Source organism: Stenella coeruleoalba, assembly GCF_951394435.1.
Source record: "Stenella coeruleoalba genome assembly, chromosome: 2".
Lineage (NCBI taxonomy): Eukaryota > Metazoa > Chordata > Mammalia > Artiodactyla > Delphinidae > Stenella > Stenella coeruleoalba.
In genome coordinates, this window is record NC_137147.1 from 8,664,171 (window position 1) to 8,686,136 (window position 21,966).

General features: G+C 43.5%; 1 pseudogene across 1 annotated transcript; it reads left to right on the top strand.

Moving 5' to 3' along the window:
* Window positions 1–2,295: 2,295 nt before the first annotated feature.
* LOC307182626 (ras-related protein Rab-2A-like) lies at window positions 2,296–3,868 on the top strand (annotated as a pseudogene). The gene is made up of 3 exons (XR_013831732.1): window positions 2,296–2,347; window positions 2,420–2,665; window positions 3,043–3,868. The product of XR_013831732.1 is annotated as a ras-related protein Rab-2A-like (transcript).
* Window positions 3,869–21,966: the final 18,098 nt, after the last annotated feature.

The window sequence follows — 21,966 nt, forward strand, 5'->3', positions numbered from 1 at the left end:
AGTTCTCAGCCACATGTTCCTTAAACAGGTACAATAGTGCCTGGGGATTCGTGTGCTGTGCCTTAAAGAGAGCAGGAGCAAGAACTAGGAAATGTGGCCCCACATCTACACGTCTCATCAGGGATTCCCCACATCAGGGGTTCTCTACTCCGGTGATTCTGATCCCCAAGGGCATTTGGCCGTGTCTGGAGACATTTTAAGTCATCACAACTCAGATGTGTGTGTGAGGGTGCCACTGGCATCTAGTGGATGGAGGTCAGGGATGCAACTGAAAACCCTACAGGGCTCAGGAAAAACCCCACCACAAAGAGTGGTCCAGCCCGGAATGTCAATAGTGCTGAAGTTAAGAAACTGTGGTCTAGATAATATTTCAAGGTCTCCTTAACAGCAGCTGCTGTTACTCCCACTATCCTTTCCTTGTCTTTACTTAATGGCAAATGGCCCTTGGAGGGGGAGGTCCTGACCTACCACGGTTACCACCGTGAGCCCCCAAATGAGAGTTATTACCAAAGAAAAAGTCATCTTTTTTGCATAGAATGATGATAATTGCCACCCTATTTTAGATAAGGGTTTTAGACTCATGCTACGATAGCATACAGGCTAGTTTAACGCATACTGCGTACTCCGTCTACCATCTCCCTAGTCTGCCATCCCATGAATGATGATGGTGTTAAGACTTGATCTCATGGTCAGGACAGGTAGGCTTGCAAGGGATAAAGGTCCTTTACATTCAAAGAATTTTCCTTCGCCAGTTAGAACTCTTCTCGTATACAACGAATCATCGCCTTTGCAAAGCACAGTGTTAGTTCAAAATTATATTAAATTCAAATAAGATCCAACTCAAGCATTCATGCACTCATCAACCTGCCAATAGAAACGTACAGAGCACCTTTTAAGCCCCAAACCTTCTGCTCCAGCCTGGAATTCTAAATAAGAAGCGGCGCTGCAACCCACACGGCCGACCACCCCCGCAGAGTGCACACTCAGATGGGAGTGTGCACTCACACACCTGCAGGGGAACAAGATGGCTTTGCTGTGGAGGCTCGTGGTGGAGACTGACAGCTCCAAACCTACTTCCTTTCGTCTTGTGCGTGCAGCTAGACGCCATTTCTCATCTTCCTCTGCAGCTGGATGCAGCTGGGTCTCTGAGTTCTGGACTGTGAGCTAGAAGTGAGGAGAGTCACTCACAACGTAGCCCATGAGAACCTCTCGGGCTTGGTCTCTCTCCTTTCCCATCACCAAGCCAGAGACAGAGGATCCAGCAGCAGACTCCAAGACCCCAGGGGGGGGCACAGCCATAGTGTGGAAGGGTCCCAGGATGGTGGGGGGAAAGACCACCCCTAAGCAAGAATGCCGACATTGGAGTGAGACGTCAATTTGTATTGCATTAAGCTACTGAAATTTGGGGCATGGTTTTCACAGCAGCTAGGGTTACTTGTCCTAACTAATAGCAGATGTGTGCCCAACCGTCCACCCAAGAGGAGCTGATTCTCCTTTGTGTCCCCATTATGACTTATAAAGACCTTTATCACAATACCTGGAAGGCCTTGCTGCACTAATTTGTTTATCTCTTTGTGTCCCTACAGTGGTCGCCACAGACTTTTTTCATGGTAGGGGCTTAGGGGTGGCCATCTTACCACCAGGGGAGATAGGAAACTTGTCTTGAAGTTATAACTGCCTAGAAAATGCACCATTTCACTCTCAACTTAAAAAATAAGAAGATACATTTTGTTGGCATTTTTTTTTCAGCAAGGATTCTCCCCTAGATTCAACTAGGATGGCAAAGTCAACATTCTACCAGGGTACTTCTCCATTTTTATTCTCCTCTTTAAAAAATACAATAAAAGACTGTAAGGCTATTTTGTTTGGAGCAGTAGAAGGTATTAGCCTACGTCCTCCCTGTAGCAACGCATGTTGCATTGAAGAATCACCCAGCTGTGCTACCTGTTTTTGAAAAGAGACCAGAGACAGCCCTAGGGATCCAAGAGCCATTGGAGGATCTGAGCGGAAGACAAACGGTCAGATTCGGGGGCTGTTAAAACCAGAAGAGGGAGGCGGGGCGGAGGTGCCAGGGCCGCTGTTATTGTTCAGCTGGGCTCCGTTGGGCGCCTTCTCCCTTGCCTCCGATGGTGTCGATTTCTCCCGCTTCCTCTCGGCACCTCACTCCCGGCGGCTGACGACGGCGGCGGCGGCGGCTGCGGCGGGCGGAGCCTGGCGCTTCGAGGCCGAGCGGCGCCGTGGTGAGGGGCGCGGCGGAACGGGAGCCGTCTGCCCTGGCGCCGGGCGGCCGCGGCCATGGCGTACGCCTGTCTGTTCAAGTACATTATCATCGGCGACACAGGCGTTGGTAAATCATGCTTATTGCTACAGTTTACAGACAAGAGGTTTCAGCCAGTGCATGACCTTACTATTGGTGTAGAGTTCGGTGCTCGAATGAAAACTATTGATGGGAAACAGATAAAACTTCAGATTTGGGGTACAGCAGGCCAGGAGTCCTTTCGTTCCATCACAAGGTCGTATTACAGAGGTGGAGCAGGGACTTTACTAGTGTGTGATATTATAAGGAGAGACACATTCAACCACTTGACAACCTGGTTACAGTATGCCCGCCAGCATTCCAATTCCCACATGGTCATTATGCTTACTGGAAATAAAAGTGATTTATGTAAGGCCAACTGGCCCGAGGCAGGGGAACGCAATCAGACTCCCGGGTTGAAACTGACCTGGAGACTTTCCGGACCACCCAGTTCCAGGAACTGACCTGGGGACTTTCCACCCGGCCCAGCCTTCCCGCCTTTCGAGGGGCGGGACTAACGGTCCCCCACGATACCCGAAAAGACCACCAAATAAGGAATACCCTGCGCCCTCCCGGATTCACCACACCCCTTTCCCTTCTTCCCCTATAAATTCTGCCCAAACCCTCGCCCGGGCGTCTCTTCTCCGGCCCCTTTCTCTCGGCCGAGTGCACCTCGCCCAGGAGCGTTCCCAAATAAAGCTTGTTTAAGCTCTCCTCCGTTTTTGGTGCCGTTCCTTACAATTTAGAATTTAGAAGAGAAGTAAAAAAAGAAGAAGGTGAAGCTTTTGCACGAGAACATGGACTTATCTTCATGGAAACTTCTGCTAAGACTGCTTCTAATGTAAAGAGGCATTTATTAATACAGCAAAAGAAATGTATGAAAAAATCCAAGGAGTCTTTGACATTAATAATGAGGCAAATGGTATTAAAATTGGCCGTCAGCATGCTGCTACGGACGCCACGCAGCACGCAGGCAGTCAGGGAGGACAGCCTGCCGGGGGAGGCTGCTGTTGAGTCTGTTTTTACTGTCTCGCTGCCCAGAAGGGGCTACTCACCTATTCTTTCACCCACCTGCTCAGCTGAGACATGAAACTCTTCGAAATGGCTTTATGTCACAGAAGAAGACTTTAATCCTTCAAATTCTTGTGTAACTTTGAATAAATGGTTAATGTTCACTTAAAGAGACAGATTTTGGAGATTGTATTCATATCTATTTGCATTTGATTTCTAGGTCAATTGACGTGATTATTTTTGTTCAATGTTGTCTTGTGCCCTTACCTACGCACCGAATTGTATTGAACACTACAAAGTCATCCTGAGTATTTTAAATTGGTTTGTGTAGTTAGGTGTCCCCACACCTGTGGTTACCTAATGTTTAATATTATGGAACTGTCCTCAAAAGTTTGTCAATTTTCAAGGCTATAAGGAAAACAGAAGGACTCTTTTAATTCTGTATTTTATCATTTACTTTCTGTATATATAGTTTAATAACCTGCTTGGGTGTAATTTGCCAAGCTTGGATTCTTTAATGCATTTGCATAAATTCTATACCGTTTAGAGCTTAAAGCTACAGAAGCATCGTTAGGAATTGCTTGGACACTGAATTTTAAACTTTTTGACATTGTTAACAAGCGTGTTCATCTTTTTCTTGTCACTAGCCTGAGAGAAATAGGCCTAATGTACATTCTAAAGGCTATGTGTGTGTTAACCTGTTTTAACGCCAAAAGTTTGCTGTTTGTCCACAGTTCTCTAAGACCTCTTCAGAAAAGGATTTATTTGCCTTAATGCATACTGTTGGGTAAAAACACAGTATAATGAGTGAGGTGGGCGGAAGAAAGAACTGCCCCCGGCCTGAGAGACTCCAGGAGGAGTGAGTGTCCACATTTAGACGGCACATTACGAGGACTTTAATCTTTCCTTGAACACAATCACGTTTTCTTTTATTCACATGATTTCTAAGTATATTTTTCACGCAGGACAGTTTTTCAACCTTGATGTACAGTGACTGTGTAAAATTTTTCTTTCAGTGGCCACCTATAATCTTTAAAATATGGTGAGCATCTTGTCGGTTTTGAAGGGGATATGACAATAAACCTACCAGATGGAAAATCCTGTTAAAAGTAGAAAAGCTTCAGTAATTTGCTCAGTGTGGTGGTTTTAGCCTTCTTTTTCTTTTTCTCCCTTGGACTATAATGAAATTGTTATAGCAGTGCAAAATAAAATCCTATGTATAAAAAAAAATTAAACAAGAAGAACCTTAGGAATCATCTCAGGTTGTAGATGGGAAAGCTGAGGCCCCACGAGGGGTCAGATCACCCAAGGTCATCAGCTGGGAAGCAACTGGTGTCCCAAAGTCTTCACTCTTAAGCATCTCCCACTAAGGTCCAGGTGAAAGCACCTGGGTTCTTCCTAAGGCATCCTTCCACCCTCTGTCCCCAGAGTCATTCATGCTTGCTCCTCCAGAGGCCGTGTGGGTGTCTGGGGACCTTGGCCCCAGCCTGAAGCCCTGATGTCACACTAGAAGACGACTGGGCCAAGGAGCTGAGTAAGGCACATGGCAAACATTTTCAGGGAAAATAACCTCTGAGTCACAAGAAGGATAGCCAGATGGGTCATCTCCGGCAGCATAGAGGGGGTCAAAGCAATGGGTCCCAGTACCCCTTGGGGTCATATTGCCTGCAGAATAACTTAGGGGATGGGGTAGATGGGGAGGAGGGGTGAGCGCAACAGAAATCTTACTCAATGAGCTGCATCTGGGCAACCTGTCCAATTCAGTCCATCTCCAATCCAATGTCCAGTCCGATGTTCATTCGTCTAGACGCGTCACACTTGCTAGAGGTTAAAAGTACAACTCTGGGGCCAGACTGCCTGGGCTTGAATCCCAGTTCCCCTGCTTACCTGTGAGACTTTGGATAATCACTTACCTCTGCTTGACTCAATTTTCTCCTCTGTAAAATGGGGACATTAATTGTACCTGCTTCATAGGGCTGCTGAGAGGATTACAAGGAGGCTGGCACCTTATGAGCACTATATAGGTACTATATGTATACTATACATACATATATATATGAGTATAAATATATATAAGTGTGTATATACGAGATTACTTTATAAAATACCTTGTGATTGTCCATTTCATGGTTTCACCCCAGGACTAGCCCACCTACCCTGGAGACGATGACCGTCCAGGCGGCTCTGTGCATCACGAAAACTCTCTTTGTTGACTTAAACCAAAGGGAACACAAATGTCTTCTGCTATCTGGAGTGTGACTGCTGCCGTAAGCTTGGTGGCCCACTGCCCCAAGACTGGCTTTCGGGGAAAAAGACCCAGGAGATGTGATCTAAAGGAGGATAAGTATTTCCCCGTGTCTGGAATCAAGGGGCATTTGCTTTCAGCGTTGAGGAATCCATTCTTTTCTGTAGCCCCAAATCTTTATGGAGGGAGGAAATTACCAGAGGTAAAACTGAGTCTGTTTAGGGGTGCCAGACTCACTTGGGGACAGCACTGGAATGCCAGTGGGCCCAGGCCCTGCTGGTCACCCCTCTCCCGGAGCAGGCTGCCCACTTAGAGGGCGGAAGTGGGGAAGGGGTCTACCCTTCTGTCATCTGGCCGACATCCTGCAGTGACCTCACCGCTGATGCTCTGGGTGGCCAGGAGAAAGATGCTTCACCTCTTTCTGGGTTTCTCTTTCCTCTTCAGTAAATGTAAGAGAATAATGATGAGTGCTGCCTTGTATTATTAGCGTTGATTAAATCACAGATGTGAACACCTCTGCACAAACACCAAGAGGTATTATTCCAATCAACTCGTGCTGATCTGCCCCCTCCCACCCACCAAACTCAGCCTCTCCTTCCTCTGATAACTCCAAAGGGGTTAAAAGATTTGCATCCTGGCTCTGCCATTTACTAGATTATGCCTTCAGACAATGCATCACTTCTCTGTGAAATGGGGCTAATAATAGTACCTCCCTGCAGAATTGCCGGTGAGAATTAAATGAACAAATCCATGGTAAAGCACTTAACTCACATCAGTACCTGCCACAAAGCAAATAGACATTGACAGAGATTAGCAGTAAGGGCACACTTAACACCTCGTGTGTAATTTGTCCCTCTTTGTGCATTCCTATGCGATTGTGGGCTCCTCAAGCACAGGGGCATGACCTTTCTATTTTAATCTATTCTCCTTTGCAGTGGGTATGGGATGCCTCCCGCATACCTCTCTCTCTAACTGAGTACAAGGCTCTCACACCCCCCGCCCCCACCTCACCTGTTTCCAGCCACTGCTGCCCTGGCCTTTTCTGCTGAGCTTTGATCAGCTTTGTACAGGGTCGCTTGGTCTCAGCTTTTGGCCATGTGTCTCTTACGCCCTGTCCCAGGGCTTCTCTCATGGGTGTCACACTCCTGGGCACTCATCCTTGCCCAGCCGGAAGTGTGGGAAGTTAACACCGACGGGCAGGTCTTGACCAATGGGATAGGAGCCGATGCCTCCCACTGCCTTCCCCCAGGAGCACAGTCCTGAGAAGCATTTCATAAAGTGACCCAGAGTGTCCATGGGACGGAGCAGTCGCTCAGAGTGGTGGCCAGTTTAATAAGGCCTCCTTGCATTGGGTTCTCCCTTCCTGTTTCACTTCCCCAGGCCCTCCCTCCTTCTCTCTGGTCCTATGTTCTCCAATGAACAGCCCCACTACAAGCCTTTCTCTCGGGTTCTGTCTGCAGGGGGCCCAGGCTAAGACATCCTCTTGCTGTGTTTCCCATCACAGGGAATGGCAACGCCATCCACACTGGTTCCAGGAAAGAATCTGGGGAGAGATTCCCTACTCTTCCTCTCCCTTCTTTACTCCTCCCCCGCAAAAAAAAAAAAAAACCCATCCAAATGATTTCCTTTCTGTTGATTCTATTTTATTTTCTGTTGGTTTGATTTGACTTCCTGTTGATTTTATCCTCCTAATTATTGATTTTACCTTATTTCCTGCTGCTTCTTCTTTATTTCCGGTTGATTCTACTTCCTGCGAGCTTTTTCAACAGCTAGTTTCTTTCTCAGCATCTCAGCTGCCTCTGCCTTCGTATGGGCCACCGCCATCCCTCCCCAGCGCACAGCAGCAATCTCGCCGGTCTCTGGCAGGGAGCCAGAGCCCAAAGACTCCTGTATAGCTTGCTCTGTAGTTTGAACTTCACCCTTACTCTGGTGGGAGGGGTGTGGCGGGAGTGGAGGGTGGTGATAAGGAGAGTCTAGAGGCAGGGAGGTAATTTAGGAGGCTCCCACGAGAACCCCAGGCAAGAGGTGGTAAAGTCCCAAGAAGTGGGACATTTGGCAATAGATGTGATTTTTGGGGGTGGTTTTTTTTTTATGCGGTACACGGGCCTCTCACTGTTGCGGCCTCTCCCGTTGCGGAGCACAGGCTCCCGACGTGCAGGCTCAGCGGCCATGGCTCACGGGCCCAGCCGCTCCACGGCATGTGGGATCTTCCCTGACCGGGGCAGGAACCCGTGTCCCCTGCATCGGCAGGCGGACTCTCAACCATCGCACCACCAGGGAAGCCCTGCAATAGATGTTTTGAGTTCGCCCTCCACTTCTTGTTTCCTGGGAGTCCTGCAACTCATAACATTGACCTCCCAGATTTCAGGGGCAGGGAGCAGTCTCAGAATCTGAAGACTCATGCACATTTGGCATCAGGGGACTTGAGAACCCACGAGCAGGCTTCTTGTCCTCAAGTAAAAGTGCTGCTTCATCTCCAGGCAGGGAATGGAGCAGTCAAAGGGAATTAAATTAATAAACTGTAAGGAGCCTAGACCCACTGCAGCCCCCTCTATCGATCACCCCAGCACCGATGCCCTCGGCCTCTGTGCTGATTAACAGCAGCTCCCATCTGGGGGGCAGGGAGTCTGAAGTCTGCTATTTCTATGTCTATCATTGTCACCCACAGGTGCTTGGTGGGGAGGAGGTCCAGAAAAAGCTTTATGCTTAAACTGAAACTATAATACACAGTTTATTTAGGGACCAAGGAAGGCCATCTAGGGCCCATCTTTTATTTTCTTTTAACTAACATTTTTATGTCAACCATCATATGTAACTCCCCTAATCTTCTGAAGGGACACTTATTCCCTTCATTTTACAGATGAAGAAACTGAGTCTCAGAGAAGCAAAGTAACTTGACTCAGATCATGCAGGTATGTCTCCATCCCCACTATATGCTGAAAGTCCCTTTTAATCTTTTCCTTTAAAGGGCTGGTCAGAAAGACTTCTCTGCGTGGAAAGTGTAAGGCCAAATGGCCTGAGGCGGGGGAACGCAATCAGACTCACAGGTTGCATCAGACCGACACTTTCCGGACCACCCAGTTCCAGAAACTGACCTGGAGACTTTCCGGACCACCCAGTTCCAGAAACTGACCTGGGGACTTTCCACCCGTCCCAGCCTTTCCGCCTTTCGAGGGGCGGGACTAACAGTCCCAAGACTGATGCCACTGGCACCAGATATTGCCACGATACCCAAAAAGACCACCAAATAAGGAATACCCTGCGCCCTCCCGGATTCACCACACCCCTTTCCCTTCTTCCCCTGTAAATTCTGCCCAAACCCTCGCCCGGGCGCGACTTCTCTGGCCCCTTTCTCTCGGACCAGTGAACCTCACCCGGGAGCGTTCCCAAGTAAAGCTTGTTTAAGCTCTCCTCCGTTTCTTGGTGCCGTTCCTTACAGAAAGAATAGGCTATAATCATTGGCCCACTTTTCAAAGGTTATTTTTTATCTGGAGCGGAAGGACCTATTCCCTTTCATCCAGAGGCTGTCTTTTGAGGCCGTTCCAGTACCCCTCCCCCACAAAGACCACTGGCAGCGCTCCAGGCCACGCCAGCCACTCTTACCTCCAAGTTCCAATAGCATCTAAGCCTGTGCTGATCCTTTGGCTTTTAATTATCAGAATTCCATATAACTTCTCTGTCTTTATTATTTAACACTTGATGGTCATTTCATTTTCACAATAGAAACCTTCTAACTGAATATAGTATATCTCCAGCAAATTGTAAGTATGGTGAGTGTGTAGCATGTTAAATGATCACAGACTGAATCCAGCTGTGCCACAGGAACCAGCCCATAAAGAAGAACATGGCCAGACCCCTAGGAGCTTCCCTGTATCCCCTTCCAGCCACTATCTCCCCGACCGAGAATAACCAGTCTCTCGACTTACGCCGCTACAGAGTAGCTTTGCTTCTCTTGGTGCTTTCCGTGAATGCAAGTGTACATGTCATGCAGCACGTACCCCTTTGAGCCTGGCTTCTTTTGCCCACACAATGTCTGCGAGTTCACCCATGGCTGTAACTTTCCTCACCCTTCTGTTTGTGGGATTCATCCATTTTGTTGTGCATAGCTGTAATTTGCTCATTCTCATTGCCAAGTTGTATTCCATTGTATGGAAATACCATGATGGAATGAATACCATTTGACCATTGATGGGCTTTTGAGTGGTTTCCAGTCTGAACAGTTTTGCAATGAACATTCTAGTCCATGACTTCTGGTGGACATAGGTTCACATTTCTGTGCGGTGTGTACCTGGGAATGGAATTGTTGGGTCATCAGGTACATGTGTTTTCAGCACTAGTAGAAATTGTCAGATGATTTTCCAAATTGCATGAATTTCCACTTCTACCAACAGGGCATAAAGATCCAGTTGTTCACAAGCTAACCAGAAGTTGATATTTTCTTTTTCCTTTTATCAATTCTGGTTAGTACACAGTGGTCTCTAATACTGGGTTTAACTTGCATTAAACCTGATGCCTAATGAACTTGACCTTATTTTCATATGTCTATTGGCCATTTGGATAACCTCTTTAGTGAAGTCCCTGTTCAAGTATTTTGCCAATTTATCTACTGGATTGCCTTTTTTTTTATATTGATTTGTAGAAGTTCTTTACATATGTTGTATAAGAGTCCTTTGTCAGATACATGTACTGAAAATATCTTCTCCCACTTGGTGAGTTGACTCTTTATTCTTTTATAGTGTACTATGTGAGTAGGCTTCCTCAATTTTAATATAGTCCAAATTTATTTATTTTTTCTTTATGATTAGTGATTTTACGCTCTACTTAAGAAGCTTGTCTACTTCAGGATCACAAAGATATTCTGTTATGTTTTCCCTTCAAAGTTTTATTATTTAACCTATCTCATTTAAATCTGCAATCCATCTGGAAATATTTTTTGCACATTGTATAAGATAAGGATTCATTTTGGTTCATGTATATATCCACTTCCCCCCATACCACTGGCTGAGAAGACCATCCTTTCCCCACTGCTTGTCAATTAAAAAAAAGACTTCTAGGATTTGGATTGGGCCTGCATTGAATCAACAGATCAGTTTAGGGGGAATTACCATCTTAGCAATAGTGAATCTCCCAAGCCATAAATATTCTATTTCTCTCCATTTATTGAGGCCTCCTTTCATTTCTCTCAGCCATGCTTTGTAGTAGTCAGTGTACAGCTCTTGCACATCTTTTGCCAGATTTCTCCCTCAGCATCTCATTTTGTATGCTATTCTAAATGATGTTTTTAAAATTTCTGATTGTTTGTTGGTAATATTGAGAAATACAATTGATTTTTATATACTGATCTTCTAAAATTATTACTTCTAGTAGCTTTTTTAAAAATAGATTTCATCAGATTTCCTACGTAGGCAATCATGTCCACTGTGAATAAAGACAGTTTTCCTTCTCCCTTTCCAATCTGATGTCTTTTATACCAGGGGTGCCCAACCCCTGGTTAGGAACTGGGCCGCACAGCAGGAGGTGAGGGTGGGCGAGCAGGCGAAGCTTCATCTGCCGCCCCCCACCATTGGCATTATCGCCTGAACCGTCCGCATTCCCCTCCCCATCCCACCCTGGTCCGTGGAAAATTGTCTTCCACGAAACCGGTCTCTGGTGCCAAAAAGGTTGGGGACTGCTGTTTTATGTATTTTTCTTAATTTGTTGCCCTGACTAGAAACTTCACAATTTTGAATAGAATTTGTGGGAAGAGACATTCTTGCCTTGTTCCTAAACTTAGAAAGCATTAACTATTTTACCATTAAGTATGTTAGCTATAGATTTTCATAGATTACCCTTTATCAGATGGGGCAAATTCCCTTTTATTCCTAGTTTCCAGAGACTTTTTATCAGGGATGGATGATAGATTTTGTCAAATGCTTTCTCTGCATTTACTGAGATGATCATATTTTTTTTCTTATTTTTTAGTCTGTGAATATGGTAAGTTACATTAATTCATTTTTGAGTGTTAAACTAACCTGGCATTCCTGGGATTTGGTGGGGTATTTTTGTTTGTTTAGTTTATTATGCTTTCTTTTAGTTACTCTTGACTTATGAAATCTTTTATCTTTGCTTAATTTTCCCTAATCTCTGCTAAAGATTATTAATACCTATGTCTTCTCTCCACCACTTCCTTTCAGCCAAGATAAGAACTTCAGCATTGATGCACTTATAGGGTTCCTAACCTCCTGCCCCAAATTATGTTGTTATGTTATGTTTAATACTGGATTTTGAGGAGCATGTTTCTTTAAAAATCATTCCTTATTCATAGAACAATAAGCCTTACATATTCAGTGCCCTTTCCTTACTTCCCATTCCATGTCTTTGCCTGCATGATACATTTTGACCACTTAAGTAGATATTGCTATGGTTGGAACAAAGAGCATAGGGTGTGGGGTAGGGGAGGAGAGGGTAGTGGAGGTTAAAGGCCAGATTATGATGGGCCTTGGCTGCTAAAGAATTTTTTTTCCAGAAGGCAATAGGAAGGTATAAATCAGGTATAAAGGAAAGGTAATTTTGATATCAAAAGTTATCATAAATGTAAAGTAAGTAAAAGTATGATATTGATGCAGCAATAGATAAATAGGAAAATGGAACATGATAGCTCAGATATATGTCCACACCTATGATCCTATGATAACTTGGCATATGGAAGAAGTATATCATAGGGCACTAAGTAACAAATGCACTATTTGCTTAATGGAATTAGGAAATTTTGTGTGGAAAAAATTGAACTTTTACTTTACGTAACCCCCAAAATGGCTTCCAGGCATACTGAAACCTAAATGTTAAAAAAATAAACTTTAATATTTCTGAATCAAATATAACTATATATGTTTATGACATCAGGGTAGTGAAGAAACTACCCTGGAGGATTGGGATGTATCTTCCATTTTAGCCATTGTGGTGGGTAGGATTTCTCTGTGGTCTAATTGACATTTCCCTGATGAGTAAGGAGGTTCAGCACCTTTTTATATGTTCATCGGTCATTTGGATATCCTCTTCTGTGAAGTGTCTGTTCAGGTCTTTTGCCCATGCTTCTATTAATTTGTTAGAATTCTTCATGTATTCTGGATGCGAGCAGTTTGTCAGTTCTAGACCTTGCAAATATAACACTCTGGGTTTTTATTCTCTCTTTTTTTTTTTTTTTTTTTTTTGCGGTACGTGGGCCTCTCACTGTTGTGGCCTCTCTCGTTGCGGAGCACAGGCTCCGGACGCACAGACTCAGCGGCCATGGCTCACGGGCCCAGCCGCTCCGCGGCATGTGGGATCTTCCCAGACCGGGGCATGAACCCGCGTCCCCTGCATCAGCAGGTGGACTCTCAACCACTGCGCCACCAGGGAAGCCCTATGATGAAGAGAAATTCTCAATTTCATGAAATCCCATTTACCAATGTTATTAAAGGTGAATTTAGGGTTGAGTTTGGTGACTCCCTGTGTTGCTCCACTCCCCACTCTGGGTGACCCAACAGTTGATGGGAGAATGTGCTTCTGCCACTTCCCAATGTAAGACTTTTCTGGACAGTAGTTTTCTCATTCCAGTATTTCTTAAATGTCTTCTGGGTGTCAGGTTCTCATAGGTGCTCGGGATACAAGGAAACAAGACCAAGCCTCTGCCCTTATGGAGCTTACATTCCCGTGAGGAGTTAGAAAAAGAGTAACTTGGAAATCTTCACTATGAGTAAGATAATAAATCAGCAAGACTGCTGAGTGGGCTGCGTGGGATCAGACATGATGAATGTATCAAATCAGAAAAAAGCTATGACCTTCTCCAGCAGCCCTCAGAAACCTGGGACGAGATCAAACCAACAGCAGAGGGTTGTAAATTAGAATGAGGGAAAAAAACGGCAACTGTTCCAGAAATATATTCCAGTCTCCCAAGGTTATTGCCACAACTGGTTTGTTTAGTTTTAACAAAATGTAGCAATGCCCAGATGAATCCAGTGGTCAGATTTTTGGCACAAATACAAACCAGGAAATGAACAAGATCATAGTGAGGACACAAAGCTTTAAGAAAAACGGCCCTTATGCAGCCTCTGCCATCCTTAGCCCCTCATCCAGATAATGTCATGTAAGTTTAGACAACAGATTAGAAGAACGAAGATACACAGCCCCTCATTAAGGAGTGGTGAACAGGAAGAGGAGAGAAAGTAACTAAATGCCTTCAGAAGTAAATAGAACTAAAAAGGCACAGGAGTAGGGGGCGTACAAGCTATTAGGGAGAAGGTCCGCCTGGGTATTAAAACTTCTTATGAATGTTTCCAAAGCATAATATGGTTAATCACTTTACCAGAGAAGTCAATAAGAGAAAGCTTATTTATACTTAGTCTACTATCTGTATGAACTCAAGGACAGATGTCATACTCCGGAGGAGAGAGATTTTTCCCTAAAAATGATTTAAGCTGTCCTAAAGGAGACGGGAAACTTCAGTTACCAAGAATCACAAATCACATGATGGATAATTCTTAATTTGTAGAGTCTTGGACCGTCTTCCTAGAAAAATGTCGTATATTTCCATCCAAATAAAATTGTACATACAATTCCAGGATCCTGGTACCTAGCTTTGAATTTCAGACTGCAATCTCTGACTCATTTCCCAGCAACGTGAATAAACAGCGTTGCTATTTTTGTTCCACTTTGCCAACGTTAATGAACCTTCCAGGAAGCCCTCTCTGCAGTTTTACTCTTTAATAATAATGTGCTTAAAATCCATGTTTATAAGTATAGTGTAATCTTAGCTAATCTTCCGCAGCTCTATTTCATTGCTGAGTAATTTACATAGGACTAGAATTTATTCACTGATTCATTGCACCACCAGATGCCCCACCCACTGGAGACATCTGGCCTGATCTCCGCTTCCTTCCATCCTTGCAGGTCTGTTTCCAGATCCCAGCATGCCTCCTGCCCAGGTGCACCTGAGTGTTGAAGCCCTGTATTCCGCCTCCACCCTCCAATATTGCCTCTGTATTAGTCAGGGTTCTCCAAAGAAATAGAACCAATAAGAGCTATCTATCTATCTACCTATTTACTGATTGATCAATCCTTTTTGCTTGTTGACAAGGATTTTAAAAAAATTTATCCTTGATAATTGTTTTACAATGTATTTAGATATCTTTTCCCTTATTTATTCTATTCTGATGATATCAATTGTCTTTAGTTCTGGAAATTTCTCAATTATTTATCAAATATTGCCTCCCTTTTATTCTCTTTTCTCTGCTTCCGGAATTCTTATTAAATAGATATTGGAATTTGTGCATTTATCCTCCAGGTCTCTTAATTTCACACTTTCCAACTTTCAGTCTGGGATGCATTCAGGGAGGCAACCTTCCAGGCTTCGATCTTATCTATTCTGCTATTCAACGTACCTAGTGAGTCTTCAATTTCAACAACAGCATATTCTGTTTCCAAGATAATAAGAACAAATATTAATTGAGTACTTACTATATGTTAGGAGCTACTCTAAACACTTTACAAATATTAACTATTTAATCTTCATAAAAACCCCATGAAGTAGATGTAATTTTATTATTCCCATCTTCCCAACAAACTCAAAGCACAGAGAAGGTAAGGGACTTGCCCAAGGTTACAGACCCAGTAAGCGACTGACGGAATGTAGATCCAGGCAACCGATTCCAGAGCCTGTGCTTGTACCCCTACAGTACTGCATCTCCAGAATATTATTTTTTTTTTTTTAAATAACCACTTATACTTGTGTCATTGCCATAAAACACAACCTTACTTTCTGTTGCACATCAATTAGGCTTGTTTTAAATACTGCTTCTCGCCGTTTGGACTGCTCTCTTCCCTTAGGTGTAAGCTCTTCTGTTTTTTGCCTCTTTTGCGTGGCGTGTGTGTTCTTGCACCCTCCTGTGATTCCTTTCTGTGAGCTCATCTCAGAAGTTGTGCTCCCCTATAGGAGTTTCAGCTGTCCTGGCTTTGGAAATCCATCTGGGGGATGGGCAGAACCTCTGTGGGGCTTGTTTCTCTTCTTGTCCAGGGCTAAGGAGTTTGCCTGGGTCTCCAGTGGGCGGGGGTGGGGGTCGTCTGCTTATTTATGGACTTCCTGCCCCCCTCCAGGGCACTGCCCTAACTCCTGAGTACCATTCCTCCAGGGAACAGATGTAATTTTTCCCTTAACCAGGGCGGTGGGTGTGGAGGTGGCAGTGAGATCTTCACAACAGCTGGACCAAACGCCCTGCTGTAAAATTCTAGTTAATCCTTTTGTTGCCACTTCCATTCCCTCCTCCCACTACGTGTGACCATTTCTGTGCATTTCTCCCATCTTGTGACTCATGCCTCATTTGGATGTACTTCCTTGCAAGCAGGCCTGCACTGCTTTCTCCTTCAATTGAATTTCTTTTTTTCCCCACCATTACTCTTCATAAACCCTGAGTCAGTTTTAAAGTATCTTTGTAAAGTGTCTGGAGTTTGAGGAGAGAGACTAAGAGACAGGGAGAGGTGAAGAAAGGGAGTGTGTTGCTTATCTTTTAAACCACCTTTTGTGTTTGCTAAACAATTTTTTCAATTTATCATTCTTTTCCATTTTTGTTTGTGGGTCTTGTTTCTTCGTGAAAAAAAAAAAACATTTCTTCCCAAGGTCATAGAAGCAGTCTTATGTTTTTCTTGCAATAGTTTTTAAGTTGTATTCTTCACTTGCCTATCCCTCACCAAAAAAAAAAAAGAAAAATTGTGGAAATAAAAATAAAACTCCTGAAATGAAAAACTCAGTAGATAGGCTAAACTGCATAATGGATACCAGTAAAGAGTAAATTACTGAACTGAAAAATCAGTCTTAGGAAGTCTCCTGGGATGTATTAGCTAAAAGAGAAGGAAAGAATAAAAATGAGCTAAGACATGGAGGATGAATGCAGAAATATAAACACCTATTTAATAATGCTTCCAAAAGAAGAAAATAAAAAGAATGTGAGACAAACCATATTGAAGAAGTAATAGCTGAGAACTTTCTAGATCTAAATAAAAAACAGCTTAGGCCTCCTGGGCCAGAGCTAAGGCATGTGGTCACCCCAAACCAAGAACTACCTTAGAGAAATCAGGATTTACCGATGAACTGGGTCATCATTACTCCCAGTTACCTGAAGAACTTAGAGGGAGAGACCCCCCAAAATGAGGGTTCTGCAGCATGAAGAAGAAGAGAAATGCAGGCTGGGTAGCTAACCTACGGCATTACAGTAACCGCTTCACCACAAACGTAGATCATTTCAATAGATGCAAAACAGGCATCCAATAAAATTCAACATATATGTTAAAAAAAAAAGCTGAAGAACTAGGAATGGTAGGACATTCTTTAACTGATAAAGCATATCTATCAAAACTTTCAGCTAAGATCACGCTTACTGGTTAAACTTTAGAATTCTTATTAAAGACAGGAACACCTACCATCAACCACTCCTGTTACTTAACATATTTTAACAAACACCAAAAGTCAATGAGACAGAGAGACCTAGAGAGATAGAGAGAAAGAGAGAGAGAAAGGGACAGAGGGAGAGGGAGAGGGAAACAGATAGACATTAGGAAGTATAAGGATTGGAAAGGAAGAGGGAAAAAGAAACTATTATTTGCAGATAAACCAACCATCAAAACTAATACAAGAGCTTAGCAAGGATGCTGGGTGCAAAGTCAACACCAAAATTTTACACCAGAAAGGAGCATAAAAAATACCATTCAACAAGAATTTACTATATAGCACAGGGAACTATATTCAATATCTTGTAGCAGAATTTTTAAAAAAGAATATATATATTTGGTGTGTATATATATATATATATGTATATATATTAACCAAATCACTTTGCTGTACACCTGAAACTAACACAATAAACTAACTATAAATCAACTATACTTTCATTTTTAAAAAAGCTTAAAATCTCTAAAAAAAATACCATTCATGCATTCCCTCATGCAATTTTCTGTATGTATGTTATAGGTCAATAGAGAAATAATTTAAGTGTATCCTTTCCAACTTTTAAGGCATAGTTATCTTCTCACTGATACAAACACAGAGAAAATATATGTTTCCATTGGCATGCAGTGACAGAGATGGACACAACAATTCTGATGGCAAATTAAAAAAATATATACCATTTAGAAAAGCAACAAAACTACAAAATATCTAGAAGTAAGCAAAACAAAATATGTAACACTTTCAAAGGAGGTATTACAAAATGTTTTTAAAGAATATGAGGTTTTCCTTAACTGTTCAAATTCAATGAACTGCCAGTAAAAATCCCAAAAGTATTAAGAAAAAATACAGACAGGGAGATCAGCTCGGTGCTTTGTGACCACTTAGAGGGGTGGCATAGGGAGGGTGGGAGGGAGATGCAAGAGGGAGGAGATATGGGGATATAAGTATATGTATAGCTGATTCCCTTTGTTATAAAGCAGAAACTAACACACCATTGTAAACCAATTATACTCCAAAAAAGATGTTAAAAAAAAAATACAGAGATGCAAAAGTACAAGTTTGAAAAAAAAACAGAGAGAAGACCTATCCCATCAAGTATTTCAAATTCAAATTTGTAATTTTTTTTTTTTTTTTTGGTACGCGGGCCTCTCACTGCTGTGGCCTCTCCCGTTGCGGAGCACAGGCTCTGGACACGCAGGCTCAGCGGCCATGGCTCACGGGCCCAGCCGCTCCACGGCACGTGGGATCTTCCGGGACAGGGGCACGAACCCGCGTCCCCTGCATCGGCAGGCGGACTCTCAACCACTGCGCCACCAGGGAAGCCCTGTAAAAATTTTTAAGTGTGGTTTTACCATAGTAACAGTCAAATGCGACAGAACAGAGCCCAGAAACAGACTCATTTGTACATGGGAACTTCATATTTAATAGGGGCAGTATCAGGGACTTCCCTGGAAGTCCAGTGGTTAGGACTCTGTGCTTCCAATGGAGGGGGCATAGGTTCGCTACCTGGTCGGGGAACTAAGATCCCACATGCTGCGTGGTGTGGCCAAAACAATAAAATAATTTTATTTTAAAAATTTCTGCTGTCAGAAATCTTGTGTGGAAGGATAAATTATTCAGCAGTCTTTGGGAGACTGACTAAAAATTTGGAAAAATTAAGATACAACTAGATTCTGATCTAGCACATAAAATATACATATTAGTATATACATACTATATTTATATATCTCATGTAAAAATAAGTCCCCCATGCTGTTAACTGATGAGAATTCCATTTAAAATATCCTAAAATTGAAAAGCTAGGTCAAGAGATATTGTGTAAATGGGACAGAGGACATTATCAGTATGAAAACTAAAAGCGCTATACAGTTAATATATTTATCTCAGTTTGTATATGTTAGAAGCATGAAGATGAAGAGCCACTTTTCTAGGAGGAATAAAGAGAAATGCAAAATATTTTTCTGAGGTCAAATTAATGCAATCAAACTAAATTAAAGAAGAATTAAGGGTGCAGCAAGAAGAACCATGCTGGGGCTTCCCTGGTGGCGCAGTGGTTGAGAGTCCGCCTGCCGGTGCAGGGGACGCGGGTTTGTGCCCCGGTCCGGGAGGATCCCACATGCCGCGGAGCGGCTGGGCCCGTCAGCCATGGCCGCTGAGCCTGCGTGTCCGGAGCCTGTGAAAAAGAAAAAAAAAAAAGAACCAGGCTGATGGGCAGTCCCAGCGATAGGGTGGGTATAATACCCAACGTGTGGAGTAATCCCATGCTTGAAAAGGGCTTCGGATACAAATTTAGGTAAGTTTTAACCTGTCTCCGGGCAAATGGGAGCCTCAAGTGTCCGTTTCTAGCTCCAAGTGTCCGTTACAATTCTATTGATCCTACATGCTGCTCACTGCACCAGTTTGTCAGCGTCAACCATTTTGTGTGTTTTGAGTAGGGGTTATGGGTGTCTGCTTTTGCAGTTGTGTTGTGTGTGTATTGGGTTAGCATAGGACCTTGCTACTTGGAGGTGGTTCATAGACCATCGGCGTCAGCCCCACCTTGGAGCTTGTTAGAAATTCAGGATCTCAACCCAACTCTATCCAGTTAGTGTCTGCATTTTACCAAGTTCGCCATATACACCTTAGAGTTTGAGAAGGGCTTAAAACTTAAAGAAAACTCTGTTTAGAGAGAGACAGTAGCCATGCAAGGATTAAAGCTATGATCAGTCCCTGAGTTTTACTTAGTATATCCTTGTCTCAGATTCTCCATTAACCTAGAGACAAAATTTCATCCCTATGGGTTAAAGTTATAACATTCCTTTTACCCTGAGCTCACTTAGTCATCAGCCTTAATTATCTAAAATATGGCCCAGGTATAGGAATTAACGAGAAGAACAACAAAACACTCCAGGCAATTAGCATGGATGCAGCTTCTATATTTCACACATTGGCGAGATTTCAGACCCTCACGAGCCTAATAATCTTGGTGTTATGGTTCCCTGTACACAAAAGATTGGAAGCAGCGAATTAAAAGTAGAGCCTAGGAAAGGAAGAGCAGGCTTGGGTGAGGTTCAGAATGAGAACTGACGGTAGAAAGAATGGCTTTAACATTTTCACGGTTATTTAGTTGTATAAGTCTTGGTCATACCTCCAAAACAGTAACTCAGATCTTAGAGAAGTGGTTCTCAACCTTGGCTGCCCTTTAGACTCACCTGAGGAATCCTTTAAAAAATAAAACCCAAAACCTCAGTCTTAGAGATCCTGGTCTCATTGCTCTGGGGTGGAGTCCAGGCACAGGTGTTTTAGAAAAGCTTCCCAGGTGATTCTAATGAACAGGGTTTTGATCCATTAGCTTAATGGTGTGGAGCCACTCACTGTAGGGCCCGGAGCTTCCATCTAGCTTGACTCATCCATTACAAAAGTGTGGAGATGGGGCCAAGACAGCAGAGGATTTGCTAAGCTCATACGTGATACAGGCAAAGTCAAAACGGGCTCCAAGTCAGGACATGTGTCAGTTAAGGATGTTATTAAAAAAAGGAGTCCACGTAATTGCTTTGTGTTACTTTCTATATGAAAGTTACTTTCTGTATGAAATATCGGCTTGATTATCCTCAGGGAGCTTGCAGACTAACAAAGGCCAGAGCTGGAAAGGAGCACAGAACTCTGAAGCTAGGCTGGCTGGCCGTGAGCCCTGAGATGGAGCAGATAACATGCTGAAGGGGCTGCCCTGTCTCTGAGACCCCCCAGGTGCTATGTTTTCCCTCTCACAGAATTTCCATAAAGAAGGCTCAGGTCTCCAACAGCAGCTGCTCGATGAACTCCACAGTCATGCTTATTTCACTGATCATTTTTTGGACCCGCTTCTCAAATGATTTTCTAAATCCTACACAAGAATGATGTATACTCCCATTCAATGTTAAGAAGCCCTCGTGTGAAACTGAAGAAGTATATTATTCTTTCAAAATGGGGGCGGGAGGAGAGGGGGAATCATATTCCCAGAACGTTCAGAAGCATATCCAGCCAAATGGTTCTGATTCTTGGTCCATTATTTGTGGCCTCTTAGAAAAGCAGAACGAGTGCTAATGAAATCAGCAGACCCAGTGGCATTGTGGGTCCTGGAGCCATCCATGTGGCTGAGACAGTGGCCACAATGGCTCCTGGGTGCCCCCTTCCCTTGCCACAAGAGGTCATCCCAGCAGCACTGTTTAAGCTGGACTTGTTTTCGTTTTGACCTCAAAGCTTAGGACGGGGCTGAGACTTCCTCAACAGAGTATATGACCGTATTATCTTGCTCCCAGTGGCTATCTGGGTCCGGAATTAAGAACCATTCACAGGGAAAGCCGCCTGAAAGCCACAAGTCTGAATATTAAACAGTAGCACCATTAGGGGCTGCAGTGGGAAAGAGGTTTGCTGGGCTCATGTCACCTGCCTCCGCTCCCAACTTTACTTGGCTTTTGTCTTCTATTTTGTGTTCATGGTAAATCTAATTATATCTCCATCACCTTAGCTCACCTCAGCACCTTCCTGGGAATTAGGCTGTCTGGTTAGGCAGAGAAGCAGATACATACCTTTGCTGACAGAGGGATCAGGTGTTAAGCTCATTTTCACTTCTGAGACATTTCAAAAGATCATAAATTATTTTCTTAGTGCCTAGTCAGAGAGACAAGAAAGAGCTGGAAGGTGAGGCACCACTGGTATCGTTTGAGCAACCAGGCTGGAGCTCCTTTTACATGTTTCTTGTATTTTATTTTCTTAATTGCCTTCATGGGCATGTGGTACAGCAAAATGAAGTGAAATTGTTTTCCTTATTCGATGTAATTTACAGAGAAATGCTTGACTCTAGAACCCCAGGGACTTTTCAAATCCATTGATCTTGGGGTGGAGGGAGGGGTTTCTTTTTAAGCATTCATTTTGGAACGGATGTTTTCACTAATGAATTCAAAGACTATAAAGGGAAAAACCCATGCTTCTTCACTACCA